The sequence below is a fragment of the Carettochelys insculpta genome, chromosome 14 (assembly GCF_033958435.1).
Source record: "Carettochelys insculpta isolate YL-2023 chromosome 14, ASM3395843v1, whole genome shotgun sequence".
Lineage (NCBI taxonomy): Eukaryota > Metazoa > Chordata > Testudines > Carettochelyidae > Carettochelys > Carettochelys insculpta.
The window spans coordinates 29629465-29653560 of record NC_134150.1 but is presented as its reverse complement, the minus strand read 5'-3'; the positions used below and the strand labels follow the sequence as shown (position 1 = coordinate 29653560).

General features: G+C 42.5%; 1 pseudogene; it reads right to left on the bottom strand.

Annotated features, from left to right (window-relative positions):
• Nucleotides 1-5558: 5558 nt before the first annotated feature.
• On the bottom strand, nt 5559-6447 carry LOC142020890 (NADH-cytochrome b5 reductase 3 pseudogene; annotated as a pseudogene).
• Between the last annotated feature and the right edge of the window lie 17649 nt (nt 6448-24096).

The window sequence follows — 24096 nt, the reverse complement described above, 5'->3', positions numbered from 1 at the left end:
GAGGGAGAGGGACCTTTCTTTCTTGATAAAATGTGAGCTCTTGCTGTTTGAATTAATGCAAAAATCCCCTGAAGCTCCACATTAGAAATCCTATTAACCAGAGCAGCATTTCTAAGAGAGGGAATTGCTGTCAAACAGCAGCTTTGCTGTGAATGAACTTGGACAAATGTCCCTTAGAACTCTGGCAAGCATTCTTGCTGTTATGACCTGTTGCAACATTGTCGACTATTCTTTTCCTCCCCTTCACAAATGTCAGTCCTGTCAGCAGCTGAAACTTGTCCACTGATTGAAGGAAACAAATTGCTGACTCAAGCAGCATTTTTAGGTCTTGAACCAAGGCCTTTTCAACACAAATCTAACTTATTACAACATTTGTTTACTGACCACCAGGCTGGCCCAAGCATTGTTATCAGCTAGGAAATTAATGTTGACAGTGTTTATTCTGGGAACTGATTAATTAAATGCCTTTCCTGGCAGATCCATTAATATCAACACAGCACGGCATATATATTGACACAGTGAGAGAAATTGCTTTCAACAATAGAGTGCTGTTGACAAAACAGTATAACATTTGTACCATTAGCAACTTTACAGGAATCCATCTTCTTTATCAATCTCACTTTAGCTGACAAAAATGTTTAGCAACAACAACAAGAAAAGGGAAAGAGCAGGGATAGTATGAAATATGCATATGTAGAATTAGTTATACAGAGGGCTGGAGACCATCTGCATGAAGAAAGCTATAAAAGAAAAGGTAGGGCAGGGAAAGAGGAAATGAATAAATCACCGCTAGTGAGCCCTCAGATAAATTTAATCCCAAAAATATAAAAGTGGACCTAGAGAGAAAAGATTAAAACATCTAAAGAGAATTAAAATTGTCAGATTCAGTCAGACAGAAGCTTATGCTAGGAGGGAGAGTGGTGGGATGTGCCTGGATTGGCATTCATATAACTTAACCTAAAACCTAGTGAGTGTAATTATATATCACCAACACACAGTGTAAACTTCAGCTCATGTAACTTCAAGTCAGAGCCTTCTCTGATGTGTCTGAAACTACACCTCCAGGAGAAGATGTCATGCTTCATTAGCAACCAATTATGGTTACTTAAGTGAAAAAAAACACCCACACCAACCTTGGAACTCAGGTGTTAAGCTGCAATCCTGAGTGGAATGTTGACAGAAATGATTGAGCATGGGGCTTCTGATCTAAAAGCATGTGCCTTACAGCTGAAGCTGGAAGATCCTAAGAATATTAGTCTTTTCATCTTCTATATGTGACCCAGCCACCACTAGAGGGGGACAGAGCATCTCACTGAGTAGACATTGGATACTTCAGAAACTGAGCGGGTAAGATACTATTGTTAACATTCCACAAGATCATTTACTCACATTAACCTCTTCTGTCAGAATCCACCTCTCTGCCAAGCAGACACACAACATGCTTATGACTGAAAGCATTATCAGTGTTAATACTAATAATTCCACCTATCTGCTGTTTAAATTCAGGCTGGAGTTGAGAGTCTGTGGTGCAATTTACAGAAAAAATGAATCTCAGGCTGTCTTTATTTTGGTGGAGGACTGGAGTGACAGAGGTTATGGGTGTATAACAGCAAGAAAAAGAGCTATTTAGATGCAAGTGTGACTGAAGTTTGCAGGTTCTCTTTCCCACAGCCTCACCTGATGTATGCTTGCTTTGTGCCTCATCCACATCTATTGGTTTTCTGTTTCTCTAACTATGACAGAGCCTCACTCTGTCTGCGTCTACACTACAGCAATCTTTTAAAGGACGATCTTCCAGAAGCTGTCTTCCAAAAGTTTGTCTTTCAAAATATCGCATCAATACACGTGCGCTGCGTCTACACTCGCGGTCCTCTTTTGAAAGAGGCATGTGAATGAAGGAAATTGAAAATGCAAATGAGGTGCAGATTTATATATCCGGCATCCATTTGCATATTTTTCTTTTGAAAGAAGAAAACCAGTGTAGACATGGCTCTTTCGAAAGAAACTTTTTTCCCTTTTTTATGGGTTTACTTTCGAAAGAGCCATGTCAACACTGCTTTTCAACTTTTGAAAGAAGAATATGCAAATGAGATACCAGATGTGTAAATTTCCATGTCCCTTATTTGCTTGCCTCTTTCAAAAGAGGACCGCGAGTGTAGACGCAGCTTTAAAGAGTGGACTGAAAAATCCATCTGGTCTTTTGAAAGAGAGCATCCACACAGACATGAGTACTCTTTCAAAACACTGGGGCTGGAAATACCACAGGACTGCGAGTGTAGACGCAGCCAAAGAGTGGACTGAAAAATCCATCTGGTCTTTTGAAAGAGAGCATCCACACAGACATGAGTACTCTTTCAAAACCCTGGGGCTGGAAATACCACAGATGGGGTGGCATGGTCAGCAAGCCCTTCTGGGTGCTCAGACCAGATGTTCCCTTAAAGGGCCCCTCCCAAACACCCCTTCCTGCATATGCACACAGCTGAGCAGAGCCCGTCCATGGTCCTGAAGCTCACTGACAAAAGTGAGGAACCAACAGGAGCCCCAGACCCTCATGACCACTCATCATATGTGTGGCCATGTTTTCCGTGGTCCCATAAAGTCCTGCCTGTCAGTGTTCTGTGCAGTTACTTAGCTGTAACCTACCCCTAAATGTCTTCTAAGAGCCCAGTAAAAAGTGTAACAGTGGAAGTGTTGGTAATGTGCTAAAAAATATTGACCTCCCTTCATACAGCACATTCTCTTATCTGGCATCAGTCACGTACCAAGGATTCCAGGTGAGAGAGGTTTAACCTTGTATGGCTGGACAGCTTGGTATCCTTCAAGATGAGAATTTCTAGGAAGCACAGAACTTGCTAACTCCCTTCTATCCGCAGCACAGTTCATATGCTGAGAGTGGGGTCAGGAGAAAATGAGCCTGGTTGAATTGATCACTGCACTCCGGTAATCCCTGATTCATATGCTGTCTGCTTAAGGCACCTTTAGAGTGAGTAGGAGAAAGCTCTCAGCCACACCAAAGGCATTATGTAAATGATGACCTCAAGAACAAACTTTTGAAAACTGCTTTTTTACTGAGTGCCACTTAGCACTTATAGGACACATTTTCTCAATTGAGCATAGAACCTCTGGGGATAGGACAAAAAATAATGGGTTTAAACTGTGGCAAGGGAGGTTGAGGTTGAACATTAGGAAAAACGTCCACACAGGGTGGTTAATGACTGGATTTGCCTAGGGTGGTTGTGAAATCTCCTTCACTGGAGAGTTTTAAGAGCAGACTACACAAATATCTGTCAGGGTGGTTGAGATGGTGTTTGCCTTGCTCTGAGTGCAGGGGCTGGACGTGATGACCTCTTGAGTCCTATCCAGTTCTGCTTCTGTGATTCTAGAATCTTCAGCCACAAGAAACAGCCCGATAAGGATGACAAAGATCCAGTAACAGTAGGGTGAGGTGAAAAAATGTTTTCAGATTGTGACAGTTGTATAAAAGCTATCCAATTAATGTATCAGTAGTGCTTTCTGCCATCCCCATGTGTGTAAAACAGGAAAATAAAAGATAGGGGGCCTAATCCTCAGCTGCTCTAAATGATGCAACACTATTAACTTCAATGGAGCTGTGCCGATTTACACCATGGATTTGCCCCAAAAGTTTTTTTTAAGAATTTCTTTGTCTATTCAAATAGACTATGATTTTATTTATTAATTTAATATTCTTTATTCTTCATTCTTTATTCTTCTTTATTAATTTAATATTCTTTGTTTGAATACAAGTACAATATGATCACTCCAGAACTCAAATGCTACTTGCATAAAACTTGTGTTGTAAATACTATCTTTCGAAAGAATAAATAAATCATGCATTTTTCCCTGCTAATTTTTGTCCCAGATCCCACTTTTTAAAGAAGCCACATGAATAAATCATAAGTGGAGATAAGCAATGAGTTATGCCAAGGCTTCTTATTTCTACTTTTTAGTTTGTGTACCTATTTGCCACTGGGATGTCAACAATAAGTGAAGGATTTACTTTACTTTTCAGATAATTAAAAGGAGAAACAGAGTTCCTTCCCATTATGAACCGGCTTGAGCAATTTTATGACACTTTGAAAGGACAAGCAATCACCTTTTTCTATTTCTGTTTCATGTTACAGTAGAAGTCAGTCAGGCTTTCACCACAGTGACAGTATGTCTGTAATTCACATAAACAATTCAAGAGAGTTGAACAAAACCTGTGGGGAAAAAATGAACTATTTATTTTTGACACCCAACTACAATACAAAAGTTAGGAAACCTGGAGGAATGTGTAACTGATAAGATTGATAAGAAAATCTAGAGCTTCACAGCACTTCAAATGTGGTCCAGGTGCTAGTGAGGTATGTGGATTTTTGAGAAATGTGGCATGTTTATTGGAATTCCATTTTTTTTGTTTACAATCATAAAACTTCATAACACTGCATGACTATGTGTACACTAGCCAAAAACTTCGAAATGGCCATGCAAATGGCCATTTCAAAGTTTACTAATGAAGCGCTGAAATACATATTCAGCGTCTCATTAGCATGCGGGCGGCCGCGCCACTTCGAAATTGACGCAGCTCGCCGCAGCACAGCTCGTCCAGATGGGGCTCCTTTTCGAAACACTCTGCCTACTTCAAAGTCCCCTTATTCCTATGAGCAGATGGGAATAAGGGGACTTCGAAGTAGCTGGGGTCCTTTCGAAAAGGAGCCCTGTCTGGACAAACCACGCGGTGGTGAGCCGCGTCAATTTCAAAGTGCCGCGGCCGCCTGCATGCTAATTAGGCGCTGAATATGTATTTCAGGGCTTCATTAGTAAACTTCCAAATGGCCATTTGAATGGCCATTTCGAAGTTTTTGGCTAGTTCAGACATGGCCCATAATGTTGAAAATGCCATTTTGAAGATCCCAAACCTATAAGGTACCCATGAAGTGGTCCACCCTATCAATGCCCTGGCAATCAGTAGAAAATGAAGGTGCTCAGCAGCACAGGACAATAAAAAAAATCACACATGGATCTGTGATTTTTTTCAATGATTTCCTTGAGATAATTCTTCTTGATTCTCAGCTGCATTAGTGAGATCAAGAGGTTCACAGCACCTCTGAAAATTAGGATCTCAAAGTCTCAGTGACACACAGGAATTGAAGCTATGTTTGGCAGTGGTCTAGTTAAATATTTCCCATATTTACCAAGTGTAACAGTATTTAGTAAGGACTGAACTTCAAATGTTCCTAAGATTTGATTAAGAAAATCATGGAGAACTCATGGGTCTGCAACACTGTGTTGGAAGACTAACAAGTACTTTTTTTTGTTTTTGTTTTTAAGATTTCAATTCTTGTTTCAGTGCTGTGTACCTTAGAAACTTGTCTCTTGCATCTATGGGCACTGAAGAGTGGGGAAGAAAGGGGGCAATTGCCCCCAGACCTCATGTTTCACAGGGACCTGGAGATCCAGCCACAACCAGTTGCCTGTGGCTGTCAGGAAGTGGGAGGTGGGGGACAGTGCTGTGACACAGGTGGTGCTGAGGGCTGACCGCCCTTGGTCCCACCCCTTCAAGGCAAAGAGCTGGGCCCCCCTCCCACCTTACTCTGAGGTCCGCTATGACCATTGGCACCACTGCTCACACCAACCAAAGTTGATTCATTAAGAGATATTACTGGAGGAAGGCCACACATGAGAATCAGAACATCATCTTGAGTTGGAGGCAGGTGTTCCTGGATCATGTCTTGGTTCACAAATCCCTCTCTATATTCCCAATTTCCTATTGCTCTGTCCAATGTATAACACAGCTTAAAGCAGTCTTGATGCTGAACCTGAACTTCCTCCAGCTCTGAATGTAACAGAATACCCTTCTCAGTCTGATTAGCAAACAGCACTTGACAACTGGTGTGATCAACTTTGTCCTTCATTATAGAACGAATGAGCTGCAGCATAGGAATTATGCCAGTTCTACCTGGGACCATCCCAACATATTTCACTGTTTTAAGAACAAGTTTGGATTTCTTTTCAGCTCAAATGGCAAATTTTCCTTTTTCCTTGTACACAAGTTACCCACTAGGTCCTCTGAAGTCAATGGTGTCCCCTAGTTTCATGTTGTCTAAATATTGAGACATCTTTCCTCCATTGGGGAACTTCGGATTGACCCCTTTGAAATAAATCTTGACAACAAGATCCTCATAGCCTTTGTTGTCATCGCTGGAGACTGGTGTATAAGGTCTGATAACCAGATTCCCATGAACCTGTGCAGAAAGATAAATATGCTGTTCAACAGGGAGACCTAGAACGTGCACTCGAGTAGGAAGGGCAAAGCGAAATCTTCATTTCAGGGTCCTCCAGGGTAAGTGCAGGAAGAGGTTTCCTGAAAAGTCTCAGGATGATGATGCAGACTAGCCATACAGGGTATACCAGAATCCCTCCAAGCATGCTGAGCTGAGCTCCCATGGCTGCACCAGCTCCCTCCCTCCCAGCGGCAGCAGTGCTGGCAGCGCTGGTGCTGAGTAGAACCTGGAGGCCGTGCTCCGCCTCTATCCCAGTGTTACACTGCAGCAAAGTTTGGCACCTCCCTCCAGAACACACTGCCATATTACATCACCCACCTTGTCCCTCTAATAACCTGGGACTGGTAGGGCTACAACAATATAGCATACATGAAGTTTGGGCATTTTCACATTCCTGCTTCCTTAATGGAAGCAGAAGACAGGCACTCAGAAATGAGTCTCAATTACCATGGGTATTTACTCTTAACAAATAGCTGATTTTTATTCAGTTGAAAGTTTAACAAATACATAGTCTGAGCTTTTGTTGATGAGCAGAGATCATTCTTTTATCTGAACTAGCTGGTCAGTTCCTAATAGTGCCATACTTTCAGCAGATACTTCTGCAACTTTTAAAACAACTTTTGCAGATATAAAATTTAAAATGATCTTTCAACAATGCAGCAGAAAACAATAATCAGGTTTCCAGAATTTCATTCTCAGTTTAGTCCTCATCACAACATGATATCACAGAAATGAAAAATGGATTTTTCAACACAATCAAAATGATAATTTTTTCCTATATCCATCTTAAAAATTTCATTCTATTTCTCTCTAGCCTAAGACTGTAGCATATACAAGAGATGCTATAGCTTTTTCTGAGACCCTTGTTAGTGAAAAAACACATTAAGCAAAGATAGAAATTGTTCTTGCATTTCCAAAATGCTTTGTTAGTACAAGCAGCTCAACAATTTTAACATTTATTGTTCTTATTCTGCTATGATAGGAAATTGTTAGTTTTTTTATATCTAGTTTCCAATTTATTATATTTATTTAAAAATTCAATTAAGCTTGTTTGTAATATTTATGTATACCTTTTGAAAATAAAGCTCTGTCTGAGTTCATATAGGTATAATCTGTATAGTTGCTTAGATACCACTTAGTGTGGATACAGTATAAGGACCTGCATAAATAGAAAAGAACTAAAATATATTCCCATTGAAATCAATGGCAAAAAGTCTCATTGTATCCTGTAGGGTCAGAAACTGGCCTTAAATAAATGGTAACAGAGAGGAAGCCGTGCTAGTCTATACACTATCAAAACAAAAAGCAGTCACAGAGCACTTTAAAGACTAGCCTTAAAGTGCTACGTGACTGCTTTTTGTTTAAATAAATGGTGTATGTTAGTTCCATATAAACGTATAGTTCATGATATGTGAAATAAGCCAGTACATTAAGTCAATTTAATCCTAGATGTAATTCCTTTAAATTAAAGCATCGGTAATCACCCATAGTTTCTAGCCTACAAAATAATGGATTTTGGAAGGTAGTTTTTATTTTCAGCCATATACAAGCTAGAAAAATTGTGATGCCTTTTATTGAATGTATTGATCAACACCAGCTGCTTCTCTTTATCCAGAACTTTAAATATTGTGGGGTGCTATAAGTTTCCCAGGACTTAATTCATCATAATAAAGTTAACCTATTTTTTCTGCCAGTTGTCACACACTTGACACTTTTTCATTATTACTGCACCATCTTTCATTACGTGCACTGAACTCTTTCCTCTTGCATAGATACATTTATTGGTAATCTTTAGCTGTTACAGAACAACAGTATGATTGACAGTATGTACAAGACAGACGGAAGAATGATCCCTACCCTAAAGAGAGTAGAAAGACAAAATAATTCTGAAATGTGCATGTGAAGAGTCAGGCATTGAGAAACCACAAAGCACAAAACCTAGTGAGCAAGAAAGCGGCAAAGGCAGACAAGAGCCAAAAGAATCAAGGATGGTATACGGGAGAAAAATGAGAGGGAAAAATGAGGAAATGGGTGAATTGCATAGATTTTAAGAGTGAATAAAAACTGAGAATGTGGAAGTGGGAAGTAGAGGGAAGCAAATTAAAAGGGAGTGACAGTTTAGGAGAAAATATTATTTGACGGCCAACATTTTAATAATGTGTCATAAGGGGTGAGCTAGAGCGGAAGGGAGACAAGAAAAAGCAAGTTTAGAGAAGGTCAGGGAGGAAATGATCTGTCAATCAACCCTCTCTGAATGACTTTAAATAAATGTAGTTTTCATACCTCCCAATTAATTTAGTTCTCCAATTAGCCAACCAAAATATTTCTATTAAGAAAGTGTAGGAAGTTTTCAAAATGGATGTTGTAGAGAAGTTCAAATATACAGGAGAAATTAGTCCTGATGTACTGACATGTTGCATGACTGCTTACTTTTCTGTCTTTAAACTGCTTAATTTCCATGGTTACCTTTTTCACATGGTCTTTCTAAAAACAAAACTCTTGTGTCAGACACAAATAAGATTCTGATGAAGCCACATGAGCACTTTTGTTCTTATCAGAACTCATCAGATGCACATATACTGCTGTCTGTACCATGATTTGAACCCAGTCTGCCTTTGTCACGGTCAAGGACAATACCATATCTCCACAGCATTGGCTGGCACAAAAAGCGCATATATAGATCAGTTAGATTGATCACTTTCCCAGATAATTGGACCAACAACTGTTGGCCACATGTGCTATGTTCACAAGTGAGTGAACTGTAAGCATGCACCAATGGGTATATATGTATAGGTTGTTGGTCCAATTATCTGGGAAAGCGATCAATCTAACTGATCTATACAAATAAGAGTACTTGTGACTGTAAGTATGTAACAGAAATTTAAGGAAAGACATGCACAGTCACACTTTAGAAAGTATTCATTGGTCATTTAAAGAAACAGTTTCCAACTCCAATTCCAAATTTCAATTCCAAACAATAAAATCCATCCTGTCTCCCATTAATACAATAATGTTAATATTCTTGAAGCATAATCTGGCCTCGACAATAAAATCATATATAAAATAGAGGAAGTTCATCTGAATAGATAAAATTTCTAATTCAGAAGGAAGGTTGATTGTTTTTTTTTGTTTTCTTTTACATATCAAGAAGTGAAAAAAGTATTTTGAGGCTTTCAATCTTTACCAGAATCTGAATATGAGTGACTCTTTATACTGACCTATTCATTAACATTTCCATAAGCCATTAGGAGCATAGATACATCAATCAGCTGTTGTTTCAATTTCTTGAAAGCAATTTATCACTTTAGAGCAAATTATTCCTAAGACATACAAGGGGTTAAAGGTTTTTATCACCTGATTAGCCATTGCATAAAGCCATCCAATTTTTGTCTTTGTGGATTAAGTCAGGTGTTGATTTCCATTGAGTAATGGCCCTCTCCATGCTTTTCCTGATTTGATACCATGTAAGAAGATTTTTCCATATTTTGCTGCATGTTTTATGAGACAGAATCTGCGCCGGGCACATGCCTTACTAATGTAGTCATTGACCTAGTAAAATGAATAAATTTAAAGATGAAAATGAGTTATTTAAATAAGGTTCAGCAACAATTGAGAATCAAAATTGAAAGGAGAGCTGATTGTAGAAATGTTTTGAAGAGAGAAAAGCACCATTTCAGACTGCATAAAGTTTGTGGAGTGAGGAGGGCAAGGGAGGGGGACTTACCAAATGTTGTGAAAATAATTGCTAGATAATTACAGTTTAAAAAGAAATTCAAAAACAAGCAGTTACCTGGAAATAATGCACACATTTTTAACAATGAGAGTAATTAATCGTTGGAACAACTAACCAACAGATGTGATTGATTCTTTGTAACTGTCAGCTTTTATGTTATTAGATGCAATCTTATCAACCACCTTTCTTAGGGTGTGTCTAAACTACAAAATAACTCTCAAGTTAACTTCGAAGTAAGGGACTACTTCAAAGTGGCCTGCAGAGCATTTACACACACTTTTCTTTACTTTGAAGTTAACTTTGATGTAAGGGAGGCTAATTTCAAAGTCACTACTCCATTCCTGGGAATGGAGTAATGCCCTACTTTGAAGTTTAACTTAGAAGTAGGGTGTGTGTAGACGTTCTGCACCCACTACTTCAAACTAAGGGGTCCACCATCATGGCAATCTCCACTGGAGCATGGAGACACTCCAGCCAGCCCAGGCAGGGCTCTATGGTTCCTGCTGGCTGCCTGACAGGAACCAGCTCCCCGGCAACCCCAGGCAGGAAGCTGAGATCATGACAGAAACAGGGGTCCTACTAGCCCCTTGCTGCACAGGCCCCTCTTGAAGCCATATCTGCCAACCAAACTCACAGCTGTCCATGGCATCACCCTCAGAGCACCCTGATTCCCTACAGCCCACCAGCAAGTCCTCTGAGGGATCTCAGCAGCCAGCAAAGCGGTGTCACAAGACAGGCCCCTCATAGAGTGATGTGGAAGTGCAGGACTTCCTTGCACTGTGAGGGAAATGAGGAAGTCCTCCTGCAGATGGGAGTATGACACTGCAATGTCAAGGCATACAAGCACCTGGGAAGGGGGCTTGCCTCCTGAGGGAACTCCATCCAGACCAGGGAGAGCATCTGGATTAAGATGAAGAGCTCTGGCAGCTGTACTTCTGGGAAAGTGCGCCCATTATGATCAGCTCCACCAGCTACAAGGGCCCAAGAAGGTTCAGTCCCCTGAGTATGCATTAGACACTGCTGCACCACCACCTGAGACAGAGGAGGAGACAGAGGTCATGACTGCTGAGGAGCTGGGACCCTCTGGAGACACCATCCCCCCACCTGAGTCCGGGAGCGATGATGAGGGTTCCATCACTCTCTCTTCGGAGCCATCAAGCCAGGACCCCTCCAGCCAGGCATCTCCCACGTGTGTGGACGTACCTGCAGGTAGGCACTGGCAGTTCAGAATGTCCTGGGGCCTGGAGAGGGGAACCCTGCCGCCAGCATGATCAGTAGGAGGCCACATGCCCAGCCAATGCACATTGCCTGCAGCCCTGCCTAGCTCTGCAGGGCATTCACATGGGAAGGGTGTAGTGGAGCACAGGAAATTCAGCCCCAGCCACACTGTGCAGGCACCTTCCTGCACCCAGTATCCCATGGGGCTCTCAGACTACCGGGCAATGGCAGGGGGTAGAGCGGGCACCCAGAGCCACAGGGTCAGGATGCATGACTGATGGGCTGTCCCCCATCCCTTTCTGTCTCCACAGTCCTGCCATCCAAGAGCTGCCCTAGGACCAACCATGACCAGCCCTCCAGCAGTGAAGTCCAGGAGGCTGGCACCACACCTCAGGCTGTTTCCCACCAGAGTTGCTGCTGGCCCAGAGACCACCATCACAGTGGGGAGGAGGCGGCCACACATACAGCTGCTCTGCGAGAGCTGACAGTTGTGGTACAGGCCTGGCTCACAAAGGAGTGAGAGGTTTGGGTGTGGGTGGCTGACTGCCTGGAGACCCTTATCCAGGCTGTTGCTACCTAACTCACCCAACCTCCCCCTCACCAGCCCATCCCAATGCCCCCCTCCAGCTGCTCCAGCAGCCCCCCTCTGCAGCCCCCACCACACGCGCTAACTTCCATGCTCTGCTGGCCTCCACACACCTGGAACTGGTGGAGTGGCTGGTTGCCAGCATGATGGAGGGTGAGCTGACCCTTCCTGTCCCCCCCCAGGTGCCCCACTGATCCCAACATTGTTGCACTCCTTCCACACCCCTACCTCACCTTAGTTCCAGCCCCAGCCCTGCCCCAAAGGGGTCCCCAGACCTGGGATGGCAGGGGCTCCCGCGTCCATCATGGCTCCTGGCCCATCACCCCAGTGGATGAGTGAGCCTGCTACCCCAATGCCACCCCAGGATCCCTGTTGTACATAGTTCCCTCATGTAAATAGTTTCACATGATGACATGTTCATATGTTTTCACAGTTTATTTTGCACAAAGTAAATCTATGTTCTTGCCCCACCTAACCTCATGTCCCTCTTGTGTGGTGGGGAAGGGGGGTGTGGTGGGGATGTGCAGTGGGGAGGGTCATTGTGAGCCCCAGTCAAAAGCCTCCCACAAGGCCTCCCTGACCCATACCCCATCCCTTTCCTCCTCACAGCACAGGACACCAGATGGTTGCTCATACCTGGGGGTGCTCTCGGCAACCCAGGCCTGGACAAAGATCTTCCATTTGCTCTCCACAATATTGTGGAGAGCGCAGCAGGCCATGGCCACCTCTGGCACATTCAGGAGGTTGACCTGCAGTCTTGTGAGGAAGCATCTAAAATTGCCACTTCAGCTGCCTGAACACCCACTCTAGGGTGCTTCTGGTGTGGTTCAGGTGTATGTTGAACCAGTCCTGGGAAGGGTTGGTGTATGTGGTGTAGGGCCTCATGAGGCACAGGTGCAAGGGGTACTCAGCATTGGCCACAATGCAGGGGGGGCATGGTGATGTCTCCAATTAAGAGTTCCAAGGGGGAAGGTAGGTAGGTCGTCTCCTGCATTCTGTGGCTGAGATATGAGTTCCTGAACACCCAGGCCTAATGGGCCTTACTGGACCTTCTCATGTAGAGGTCCATGAACTGGCCATTAGTGTCCATGAGGGCCTTTATGTTTATGAAAGTCTTGGCCCTATGTTCCGGGGCACAGATCAAAATGTGCTTGCCATCCAGTGTGCCAAAACAGGTGGGGAACCCCAGGTCTGAGAACAGTCTCTCTCCATCCTCCATAGGTCCCCCTTTCAGGAAGTTGAAAGCTGCTATCATATTGCCCCTCAGTCTTCTCTTCTGCAAACTAAATAAGCCCAAATCGCTCAGCCTCTCCTCATAGGTCATGTGCTCCAGCCCCTTAATCATTTTTTTTGCCTTCTGCTGAACCCTCTCTAATGTGTCCACATGCTTTCTATATTGGGGGGCCCAGAACTGGATGCAAAACTCCAGATGTGGCCTCATATGGATCCACAGAGGGTTCTCTAAAAGAGGGACTAGAAATTAAACTTTAATAATCTTAGGTCTAAAATGTACAATTTATATTTTATATTTTATTATCTTTAATAGCTCTGTTCTCCAGTCCACTCCCAATCCAAGACACTAAAATTGCTTTTTTTATAAATGCCTATGGACCAGAATGAAAACGCGAAACATATCTTTAAATCAAAATGTATAGTTTTAACTCACTGCTTTTTTTGTAAAAAAAAGAGAAGCCAGTATTCAGCCAGCTCTCCCACCACTCCATGGGGATTCCTGCAGCTAAGACTGCTAGTGAGGCTCCACGCCCCAGCCGGCTCCCAGCTGCAGGGTTGGTGGGGAGTCCCTGCCACCTGGTCTGAGATCCCATGGCTGGGGCTGCTGAGGTGCCAGTACTCAGTACTGACCTGTACTGGCACAAAATAATCACTAGTTTTTCTATAGTTTTAACGTTCTGAAAGTTTTAGCGATGTGACACCAATTTTCTCCCCACAATGCTCATTACCAGCAGTAAACATGGAGGACCCATTTCCAATGCCCTTTCTCATCTTGAATGGTGCCCTGCTCCAGTGGTTCTCAGCCTTTCCATACCCCCATATATCTTTCATGAGTCCTTTTTGTTTTGCACATCCCAAGCTTCATCTCACATGGAAAACAATTTGCTTACAAAATTAGACAAATACACACAATTGTCACAGCACACTATTACTGAAAATTTGCTTACTCTTTCATTTTTACCATGTAACTATAAAATGAATCAATTGGAATATAAATGTTGCATGTGTTAAATAGATCAAGACAAGCAAATCGTTGTCTGTATGAAATTTTACTTTGTACTGATTTTTCTAGTGCTTTTTACATGGGCTGTTGTAAAACTAGGCAAATATCTAGACGATTTGATGTACCTTCCCAGGAGAGTTCTGAATATCCCCAGGGATACATCATATCCTTGGTTGAGAACCGCTGCCTTATTCGCAAAGTGGCCCCATCAAACTAAATAGTGTTTTACTGTAGAGCACCTTACTCCACAAATTCAGAGGGAGCTATTCTGGCTGCTCTGCATGGACACAGCAAAGGCACTATCACATAGTCTGATAAATAGGCATTTGTTTCAATACCATTGCTGGACTTCTTTTTTACAGTGTCTCCCTGTTAGTTCTAGTGCCTCACCAATAAATAATTGACAACAAACTGAGCAATTTTCTTTTCTGCACACAGAATATTTGCAAAGAGAGCTCAATTTCCTCCTCTTGATCAGTTTTTTGAACTGGTGCATTGAAAACGATTCCAAACATTTTTATGCTATGATGGCTCATGGATATTTGCAATTCCAGCTCTGTTGCTTATTTATGATTGGTCACAAGTGGGAGGGGATGTCTGTGTGTAAGTGTAAGATGTTGTAGCACAGGTAAGCATACCTGTGTTAGCTTTAATCTAGCTAGAATGGGTAACAATGTTAGAAGTATAATTATGGGCTAGCAACACAAGTATGTACAGAGGGTCCTGGAAGGGCTTGCACTTTTGTCACCAGTCCATGCTGAAGCCTGTGCCACAACAGGTATTTTGCTATTGTTACCTATGCTAGCTAAATACCATACTTTCGGACACACCATCATTTGCGCTGCAGACATTCCATCAGATGGCAGGGCGTCTGTTCCATGAGTGGGTAAGTGTGCAGACTATTTAATAGGAATTGTAACTCACACAATGTTAAAATTCCATATTTATGAGCAGCTATGAAACATTTGCTTTTTACTATCCTCGTGCCTGTAAGAGGGTCTCCTTGTCATGAAAATGGAACACAAAGCGTGAGGGAAAACAGCAGCAGCTTTAGTAAAATTTGGGTGGGACCACAGATAGCTGCTCAGCCTGCATATGTTGAGCAGCTGAAATTCTACTGACTATGCACAGTGCTAGCAAAATGATGCTGTATCCAGCTCTCTTCTCGATGTGTGGAGGTGTGTGCATTGTGGGGAGTAAAACGAGCCAATGAGGAGGACATGAGTGTACAGAGTTAATCAGTTCCTTGGTAAGTGGCATAGATCAAATAGCTTTATATGTCTCCAAAGAACTGAAAAATTGCATGCCTACACTATTGAAATGGAAGATCAAATCTGTTTGTGAAGCATTTCACTAGCTGTTCACAGTTCACTTTCTCAAGTTGTTGAGCCATGCTGTTGAATTTTACGTAGCAAAGGCTATGTGGAACTTCAGAGATGACCACGTAGATAGGTTAAGTGATTTTCATTTATGTATAGTTTGTAAGGTTTATAAAACAATTTGGGATTACTCAGGATGAGTGGCAACAGGTAATATAATATTATTTAATCACAGATTACAAGCATAAATTACTGGGGATTTTGAGCATATTATTCCCATTATTCATTTCAGGCTGCTCCTTGATATATTATTATGCTAAATGACTTTAACTTCATTTTATATAGATTTTTTAATGTTTTGTGTAATACTTATTTTTCAAGCAAATTATGAAGTTAAATTATCCCCATAAGTCTCCGATAATTGGGCCGATTGCTTAATTGGCACTTTTCTCTTTCCACTAGGCTGTGCTAATTAAAAGAATCCTTTGTACTCTGATACAGTGCCTAATAATCAATTGCTCCTACTCCAGCTGATCCACGATAACTAACATAAATCTCTGTTCTCATATTTCATCATTTTGCTCCTTCCAGCTGAGTACAGATTCACTGTAAACATGAATCTAGCACCAATCATAATAAGGTGTAAGTCAATTGCTTTCTTTTGAATATGTGTAGTATAAGCAAGGTGACAGCCGAAGTTAATTTAGTTGCACTGCTTGGGTCAAATTAAATGTGGCTTGCTGCATAGCTCTTAGTGGCAGGGGCCATCTTTTTGTTCTGTGTTCACACAGCACCTGCAACAAGAGAATGCTGGCAATACAACAGGATACCTCTGGTGATATTACTCTTTACACTACCATAACATCTATGAAATACATTTAGGAATCACAGGTGCTATGGAAGATTCCTAGATGCTATCGTAATGTAAATACTAAGACCATAAGGCTATGGTTGTGTAAGGCTGATGGACCGGGTTGCTGGCCCCAGAGATAGAACCTACGAGCATAGTGTCTGAAGCCCTGCACTCTACCACATGAGCTAAAGGCCAGCTGGTTCTCAGCTGAGGCTGTAAAGCAGAGACTTCACACACCCCAGATGAGGTCTCAGTGCCTCTGGGTAATACAGTTGCATTGACCAGAACTGCCAGCAGCAGTATGCAAATGGTGCTTATTTGCATATACACTCACAGGCAGATACTGCTGCTCACAGCAAAAAAACAGAGTTAACGTGGTTCTGCCTGCAAAAGACCTCCGTTGTCATCAGCCTTTTATGCCTGATTTCTTCCAGTCATAAGGGGCTGCCAACAAATGAGGGGGGGTTCACCAGCAGAAACCCATTTACACTGCTTTATTTCTGCTGGCAGCAGCCTCTGCTGGTGAGCAAATATGCAAATAAGTGGCAATTTGCATTTTTGAGACTTCCTATTTGCATACTTCTGCTGGCAGTTCAGATCAGTGTAACCATAGCCTAAGAGCTTTCCAGACAGCTGAATAGATCCAAGTACTCTGTCATGCTCCAAGAATACATGTCTGTACTTGAAAGGACAGAATCAGCTGTCTCTGTGGCACTGCCTTCATGCCATATCTGTGGAGTTGCGAGGGTTCCATCTAAGATTAAAAATCCATTGCAGGGAAAGGACTCCATTTCCCAGTATGCCCAGGGCAGCTAACAACAGGAAAGGGAGAGGGATACAGGAATATAGTTTTTCACTTACAATGTTACAGCAAGATCCCAGAAGGTAATTTCAATTAAACAAAAGATTACTGTATTTTGTAATATAACAAAATGAGTTTATCAATCACTATTTTTACTCAAACTTTCCGTTGTTTTAACTCAAATTTTCCATTAGCCTATCTTATGCACACTCATTCCATGACTATTTTGAATTCCTTTATATTTAAAATAATTGAGGCACACATTTACAAAAAAGCACACTCCCACACCCCTACCAAAGTGCCTGTGTACAGGCCTGCTGCTAAGGATCTCTTGTAAGGGTGTCTCAAAAGCAATCAACAGTTGGTTGTATTTTGGCAGTATGGCTCCATTGGAGCAGCACCACCAACAAAGCAGGGTAGCCTCATGGGGAACAGAACAAGGGCAAAGGTACAGAAAAAAGAACACAGATGACTTTGGACTCCTTCTGACGCTCCAGGATTCATACTAATCTGAGGACCCTATTTGTGGAAGACCGATTCCACTGGTAGACCGGCTAAAGCTCACATCACATGATCAGTGGTAAATATCCAGGAGGCCAAATAAAGAAATCTACATTTATAGTATGCAAGACCCTATGAAGAGAAAAGAAAGATCCTATTTGCATGATCTTTGGAAAAAAATCACAGTTCTCCAAAGCCATGCGTAGTAATGAGAGGGCCTGACAGTCAGGCTTGGTAGAAGGCTAAAGACCTACAAAAATGAGGCTAAAGCACCTCAAGCCTAAACAACGTAGGGTTAAAGGAAAAACTGTGATCTAGGTAGATTCTGCTCACAAGCATGCAGCAAAAGACAGAGTGCTGATAAGGAACAGGGCCTAAAAGCACATAAAAGCACCTAAAAGCACCCAGTGCCAGGCACACAGTGACACACATAAACATACTCCAGTAAGGTAGGGCATGTAGTATGGTACCAAGATTCTCCCCTCCAGATAACAGATTAGTACCAGGAAATTCTGACCTCAGTTCAGTACAGTCATTATGACAGCATAATGGACAGTGTTGTTTTGATGATAATCTACAAGGCAATGGGTAGTCTGTAGTTACATCAAGGGAGTCAATTTATTACAATGAAGGGTTTTACCTGGTATATGTAATACATATATAACTTGTTCATACCTGTGTAAAAGTGCATGTCACCAGGATTACATTGTCCAGCCTGGGGAACAGATTTGGGGCACTGCTGCCCTCTGGAATCATGCCAAGTCCATTGTCAGCATATGTGCATGGATTAGTGTAAAACTTCTGGCATACAAATGGGGACACACAGGAGACTAAAGCCCAGGCGTCAATGACAATAAACCTGGTTTCAGTTCCTTTGTACCTTACTTGATTTGTGGCACATGGGGACTCCCAGACATCTGTTGCACTGGCTAACAGAAGAAGCCAACACAGCAGTCCAGAGGGAGTATGCATGCAGTCAAGAGTTAACAACACAGCCTGGAGCAGATAAGACATCCAAACACCACTGGTAATGACATCCCAACTACACCATGGTAATGAATTTCCCTGAAAAAAGTTGATAGGTTAATATTTTATTTAAACTAGCTATTTTAGAAATTATAGAACTGAAATTCAAAGAGGTTGAAGTAGCTTTCGTGAAGCTTAAATAAGGATCTTGGTTCCCAGTCCTTTGCTTGCAACACTATAGAAAGCCTTTACAGATCTCTGTTTACTATTTTGATTCTTTTCTTACTTTCCTGGTGGAAAAAAAGGACAACAATTCAGTGAATTAAACCTGCCAAAATCTGTTCCAAAACTCATTTTGTGAGCTAACTTATAAAGTTATTTCATAAACTCCTAATTGCTGAAAAGAGTCAGATCTTCATTTTAAAAGGGAATACTTGAAACCTGGCAAAGGGCAAAGCTTTATTGCTTTGGAAAGATCTTGGATTTCTCCCAATTAATGCAGAGAGCCGAAGACCTGCCAAACTCATTAATTACCTTTAATACCCTATCCACTAGTGTAATGAATTTAATTCTTTTCCCCTAGAAATAGCATGTAGCCACATCCAGATAAATTACACAGGCTATCGATCCACTGAGCAGTGTATACGAGCAGCATTGCTGGGGGTTTACATCAATATATACAGCTTATGATTCCATTGCTAGAGCAAATAGTGCTGGAGACAGAAGACTTGTCTGCTAGCACAGGAAACTGAAAATGGGATTGAGAGAAATACATTACTCCAGATCATACTAGTGTGATTAGGGTATAAAACCTAAATCCAAAATTGAATTCTTGTACTGTCCCAAATAAATGCCCCCATTCACTGGGATTCAGAGGGTTTTTCAGTATTTACAATGAGATTGTGCTTCTTATTATATACAGATGTTTGAAGAGCTTTCTCAGATTATGTGTAGAATATATATATTTTTGCTCTTTGGAAGATTTTCTTGGCAGGACTGGTCTCCATGTATCACATTTGTAAACAATTTTCTATGTGTACAAACATTTTTCATCAGTGCCATCTGACCATACGAATTATAACAAAGGCATTTTTATTTTATGTACAAATATCACCTGCATCTTTGCCAACTTTAAAGCCTCAGATAGGATATTTGTTGCAATCAGACATTGATCAGCACATTTAATAAAATTTCTCACTGGAATTACACAAAATAAATCAGTAGGTTATCAGGGGAATTCTATTCTCTTCATGCATCACTTTAATTGGCAGGATTAATTCTATTTTCATATTAACATATTCTCTCTATCACTCTCTTGTTATCCACAGCTTCAGACTAGTAAATAAGAACAAAATCTTCCAGGGTGACCCCCCCAAAAAAGATGCTTTTTTTAGATAGCTGTCACCAATATGAGTTCTCACAATCCATCTAAGTCCTTTGTCACCATGCTATTTCCAAATTCCTTTGGGGTGTATGGGCTGTACAGGGAGGGGCAGTACCTCTGTTGGAGGGACTTGTCATACCCCTTCGGGGGTAGTCCATCCACTTTGGTCCCCATCTGTCACTCAGCTCTCACTTGTGGCTCCAAGTAGCTGCAGCATGCGCAGCGGCCACACCCCGGACAAAGGCTTCAACAGGCTGGCCAAACCAGGTGAGTGTAACTGATGGGGCTCAAACCTTCAGTGAATTTTCGGATGTGCCTACCCAGCATGTGAAGTCAGTTCCGGCAGACTGGGCGGAAGAGATCATTTAGATCCAACTGCCAAGAAGGCGGTTCTGCAACGCTTTGTGGAAAGTGAAAGGCTTGACAAGGCACGAAAGATGTCAAGGCCATCCACTGCAACCAAAGTTACCAGTCATGACAATTCAACGTACCACTGGTGCCTGGCTTCCAAGGTCGAGAGAGTGGGATTGCTCCTGTGCAACAGCTCTACCACTTAAAAATCTTTCATGCACAGGTCCTGTGCAAATCATCATATCACATCTTTTTGTCATCGTTGGATCAATGGACTACCATTATTTCCAAATTCATAGGAAGGGGTGATTTTCACTTTCTCCTCCATTCTAATGAATGGAGATATTAGCTGTCCATGTCTCACAGCCTACATGTGCCTAGGAAGTAACTGATTTGTTGATTTAGTGGCCAGTGCATTGTATTCCAATATTGTAGCACTAATGCTGGAGGCAAGAAAACGAGGTTTGGAACGTATATTGCATTTCTAATTGTTGTAATTCTGTGTTGCTCTTTACTTTCACAGTCTGAGAACTGGACAAGTAAACAGGATTTATGATGCTGAAGATTCTTCCAAGAGACATAGTCACCTGAGGCTTATAGTGATCTAATAAAAATCTGTTATATTACACATAAGGAAATAATAAAGTTATGGTGTCCTAGGATATGTCCACACAGCAAATTCATTCCAAAATTACAGCTGTTATTTTGAAATAAATTTCCTATTGTCCACACAGCACAACTGTTATTGTGAAATAGCAGTTGGATTATTTGAAATAAGTAAGCCTCATTGCACAAGGAATAGCACCTATTTGAAAATAGTGGCTGATGGACAGGGAAATGAGCCTAATTCTAAATAATGCACAGTATGCCAAATGGCTCTTTTTTGAAATAGGATCGGTTGTATGTGGATGTTCTATTTCAAAATAGGTGAGAACTAAAACCAAATGGAAAGAAGGGGCTTTCAAAGTCCAGGGGTCCTTTTCAAATGCCCCTGACTACACAAACAGTGTGCATTTAGAAAGCAGCACTTTCGAAATGTGCATGGCTGCTATTATGCTAATGAGACACTGCATATTCACGTCAGCGCCTCATAAGTGGAAATAAGGTAGTACTATGCAGCTGCTCACCTGCTTAAAATTAGGCACATATTGGCTGCGTCTACACGTGCACGCTACTTCGAAGTAGCGGCACCAACTTCGAAATAGCGCCCGTCACGTCTACACGCGTCGGGCGCTATTTCGAAGTTAACTTCGACATTAGGCGGCGAGACGTCGAAGTCGCTAACCTCATGAGGAGATAGGAATAGCGCCCTACTTCGACGTTCAACGTCGAAGTAGGGACAATGTAGACGAGCCGCGTCCCGCAACGTCAAAATTGCCGGGTCCTCCATGGCGGCCATCAGCTGGGGGGTTGAGAGATGCTCTCTCTCCAGCCCCTGCGGGGCTCTATGGTCACCGTGGGCAGCAGCCCTTAGCCCAGGGCTTCTGGCTGCTGCTGCGGCAGCTGGGGATCCATGCTGCAGGCACAGGGTCTGCAACCAGTTGTCGGCTCTGTGTATCTTGTGTTGTTTAGTGCAACTGTGTCTGGGAGGGGCCCTTTAAGGGAGCGGCTGGCTGTTGAGTCCGCCCTGTGACCCTGTCTGCAGCTGTGCCTGGCACCCTTATTTCGATGTGTGCTACTTTGGCGTGTAGACGTACCCTCGCAGCGCCTATTTCGATGTGGTGCCGCGCAACGTCGAAGTTGAACATCGACGTTGCCAGCCCTGGAGGACGTGTAGACGTTATTCATCGAAATAGCCTATTTCGATGTTGCTACATCGAAATAAGCTATTTCGATGTTGGCTTCACGTGTAGACGTAGCCATTCTGAGAAATTATACTGACTGATTTGAGGTGAAGTATAAGAAAAGCAAGTAAAAATTCTCAAATTACAAAAGAAGGTATATTTATTAGATTACATGCATCTATGCTGTGGATTTCCTGAGAATTTTCTCTTTTCCTGTCTGTGAGGCAATTTAAGTCCCAAATCTGAAATTGCCTTACCGTGAAGAAAAAGAAAATATTGTAACAGTTTGTTTGAGCAAATAAGTCTGATGTAATTTAGCACATGTATATTAATCAAAGTTACCATAGAATTTGGTGCTTCATGTTTGACTAATATCAGCTTCCCTGCTGGGTTTCTTTATGCTTCTTGTTTGCTTTATGTTCTAATTTCTCTCTGAATGAGATGAGCAAACAACTAAAAAAACCCCTTCCTCATCAAAGTTAAATACCTATGAATGCCTCGAGGGAAATTGTTTGGACAATAGTCTGACACTCAGCAACAGATGCTGTACAGCTCTCAGGCCATATGCAGGACTTTATTTATAGCAATAGGCTTTGAACATGTCACACTGAGGTGGATGCTGCCGCACACAGGGGCAAAAGCTGCCATGGGGGAGGGCGTTGCAGACAGGAGCATTAAAGAGGGAAAGCAAGAGATCCTGCCACTGAAGAGACTACCCAGTAAGCATAATAGCTTTTGGTGAGAACGAGTTTGCTTAACTGAATCTTGAATTTTGATTCTGATTTCAGTTACTGTGGCAGCTGGGGGATTGTGTGTCTGGGAGGGTTTGATCCTTTGTTCCCTTGATTGCCCTAGATTAGCCTCAGGGTCAGCCTTCCCCTATGTGGCTAGCAAGAGGGTAGGCCTGACCTAGGCGAGAAGGTTTTAAAACCCAGAAGTAGAGTCAACAGGGGAGTGAAGTGGACAAGGGGCTGCAGAGAGGGGAGTTTAAGAAGGAGTTTGGTTGAGGGAGTGTGACAGAGGGAGTTCTACTATTGTTAGGAAGACCCACAACACCTTTGCCAGCACTGCTCCTGTCTTCTCCATCTGCACCTGTAGTCAGACAGACCTCCTGACTATGGATGTCTCTATCCAAACCTGGTATGGTTTTGCAGGGACTGTGACCTGCAAATCCCACTTATTGAAATCCAGGCTTGAAGAGACCATCCAATGTGAAAGGTGTCTGCTGGTGGAATCTCTCAGGAAGCAGGTGGGAGAGCTACAGGAGGAGGTGTTCAGGATTAGGAGCAGTCCCTAGACAGTATTCATGTGGAGACAGCTGAGGCTAAGGTAGCTGTCCCACTACAAAAGACTACTGACACACCACTGGTGTAGAAAAAGCTGGCTCAAGGGTGACATGGGCAGCTGGTCACTTCTGGCAGCAGGAAATGCTCAACTTCTGCTCCCAATCCTCTCACTGTGGTACTAGAAAACAGTCATGCCATTCTGAATGCAGGAGGTAAAGAATCACCTTCTAAATCATAAGAAGAGAATCCTTGTAACACCAAGGCTGGGAGGTCTGCTGCAACCACTGCAAGAAAGAAACATAGGGTAATGGTGATTGGACACTCTCTCCTCAAGGGGACAGAGGCATCCATCTGTCTCCCTGACTTGCCATCTCAGGAAGTATGCAGCCTTCCAGGAGCCTGTATCCGAGATGTAATGGAAGCATTGTCATAACTCATCTGGCCTTCAGACTACAACCCATGCTAGTCATTCATGTGGGCACAAATGATATTGCAACGTGTAACCTTGAGTGAGTACAGGGATGTGTGAGTACAGGGCTGTGGGACTACAGCTGAAGGAGTTTGCAGTGAAGGCAGTGTTCCCTTCAATACTTCCTATCAAAGGTAGGGACCCAGGCAGAGAAACAAGCATCCTGGAGGTGAATGTCTGGCCGTGAGAAAAGGTGTCACCAGGAGCACTTTGGCTTCCTTAACCAGGGGACGCTATACCAAGATGGACTGCTAAGCAGAGATGGGGGTCACCTTTCAAGGAACTGGAAGACTGTATTTGGATCCAGATTGGCTAACCGTGTAA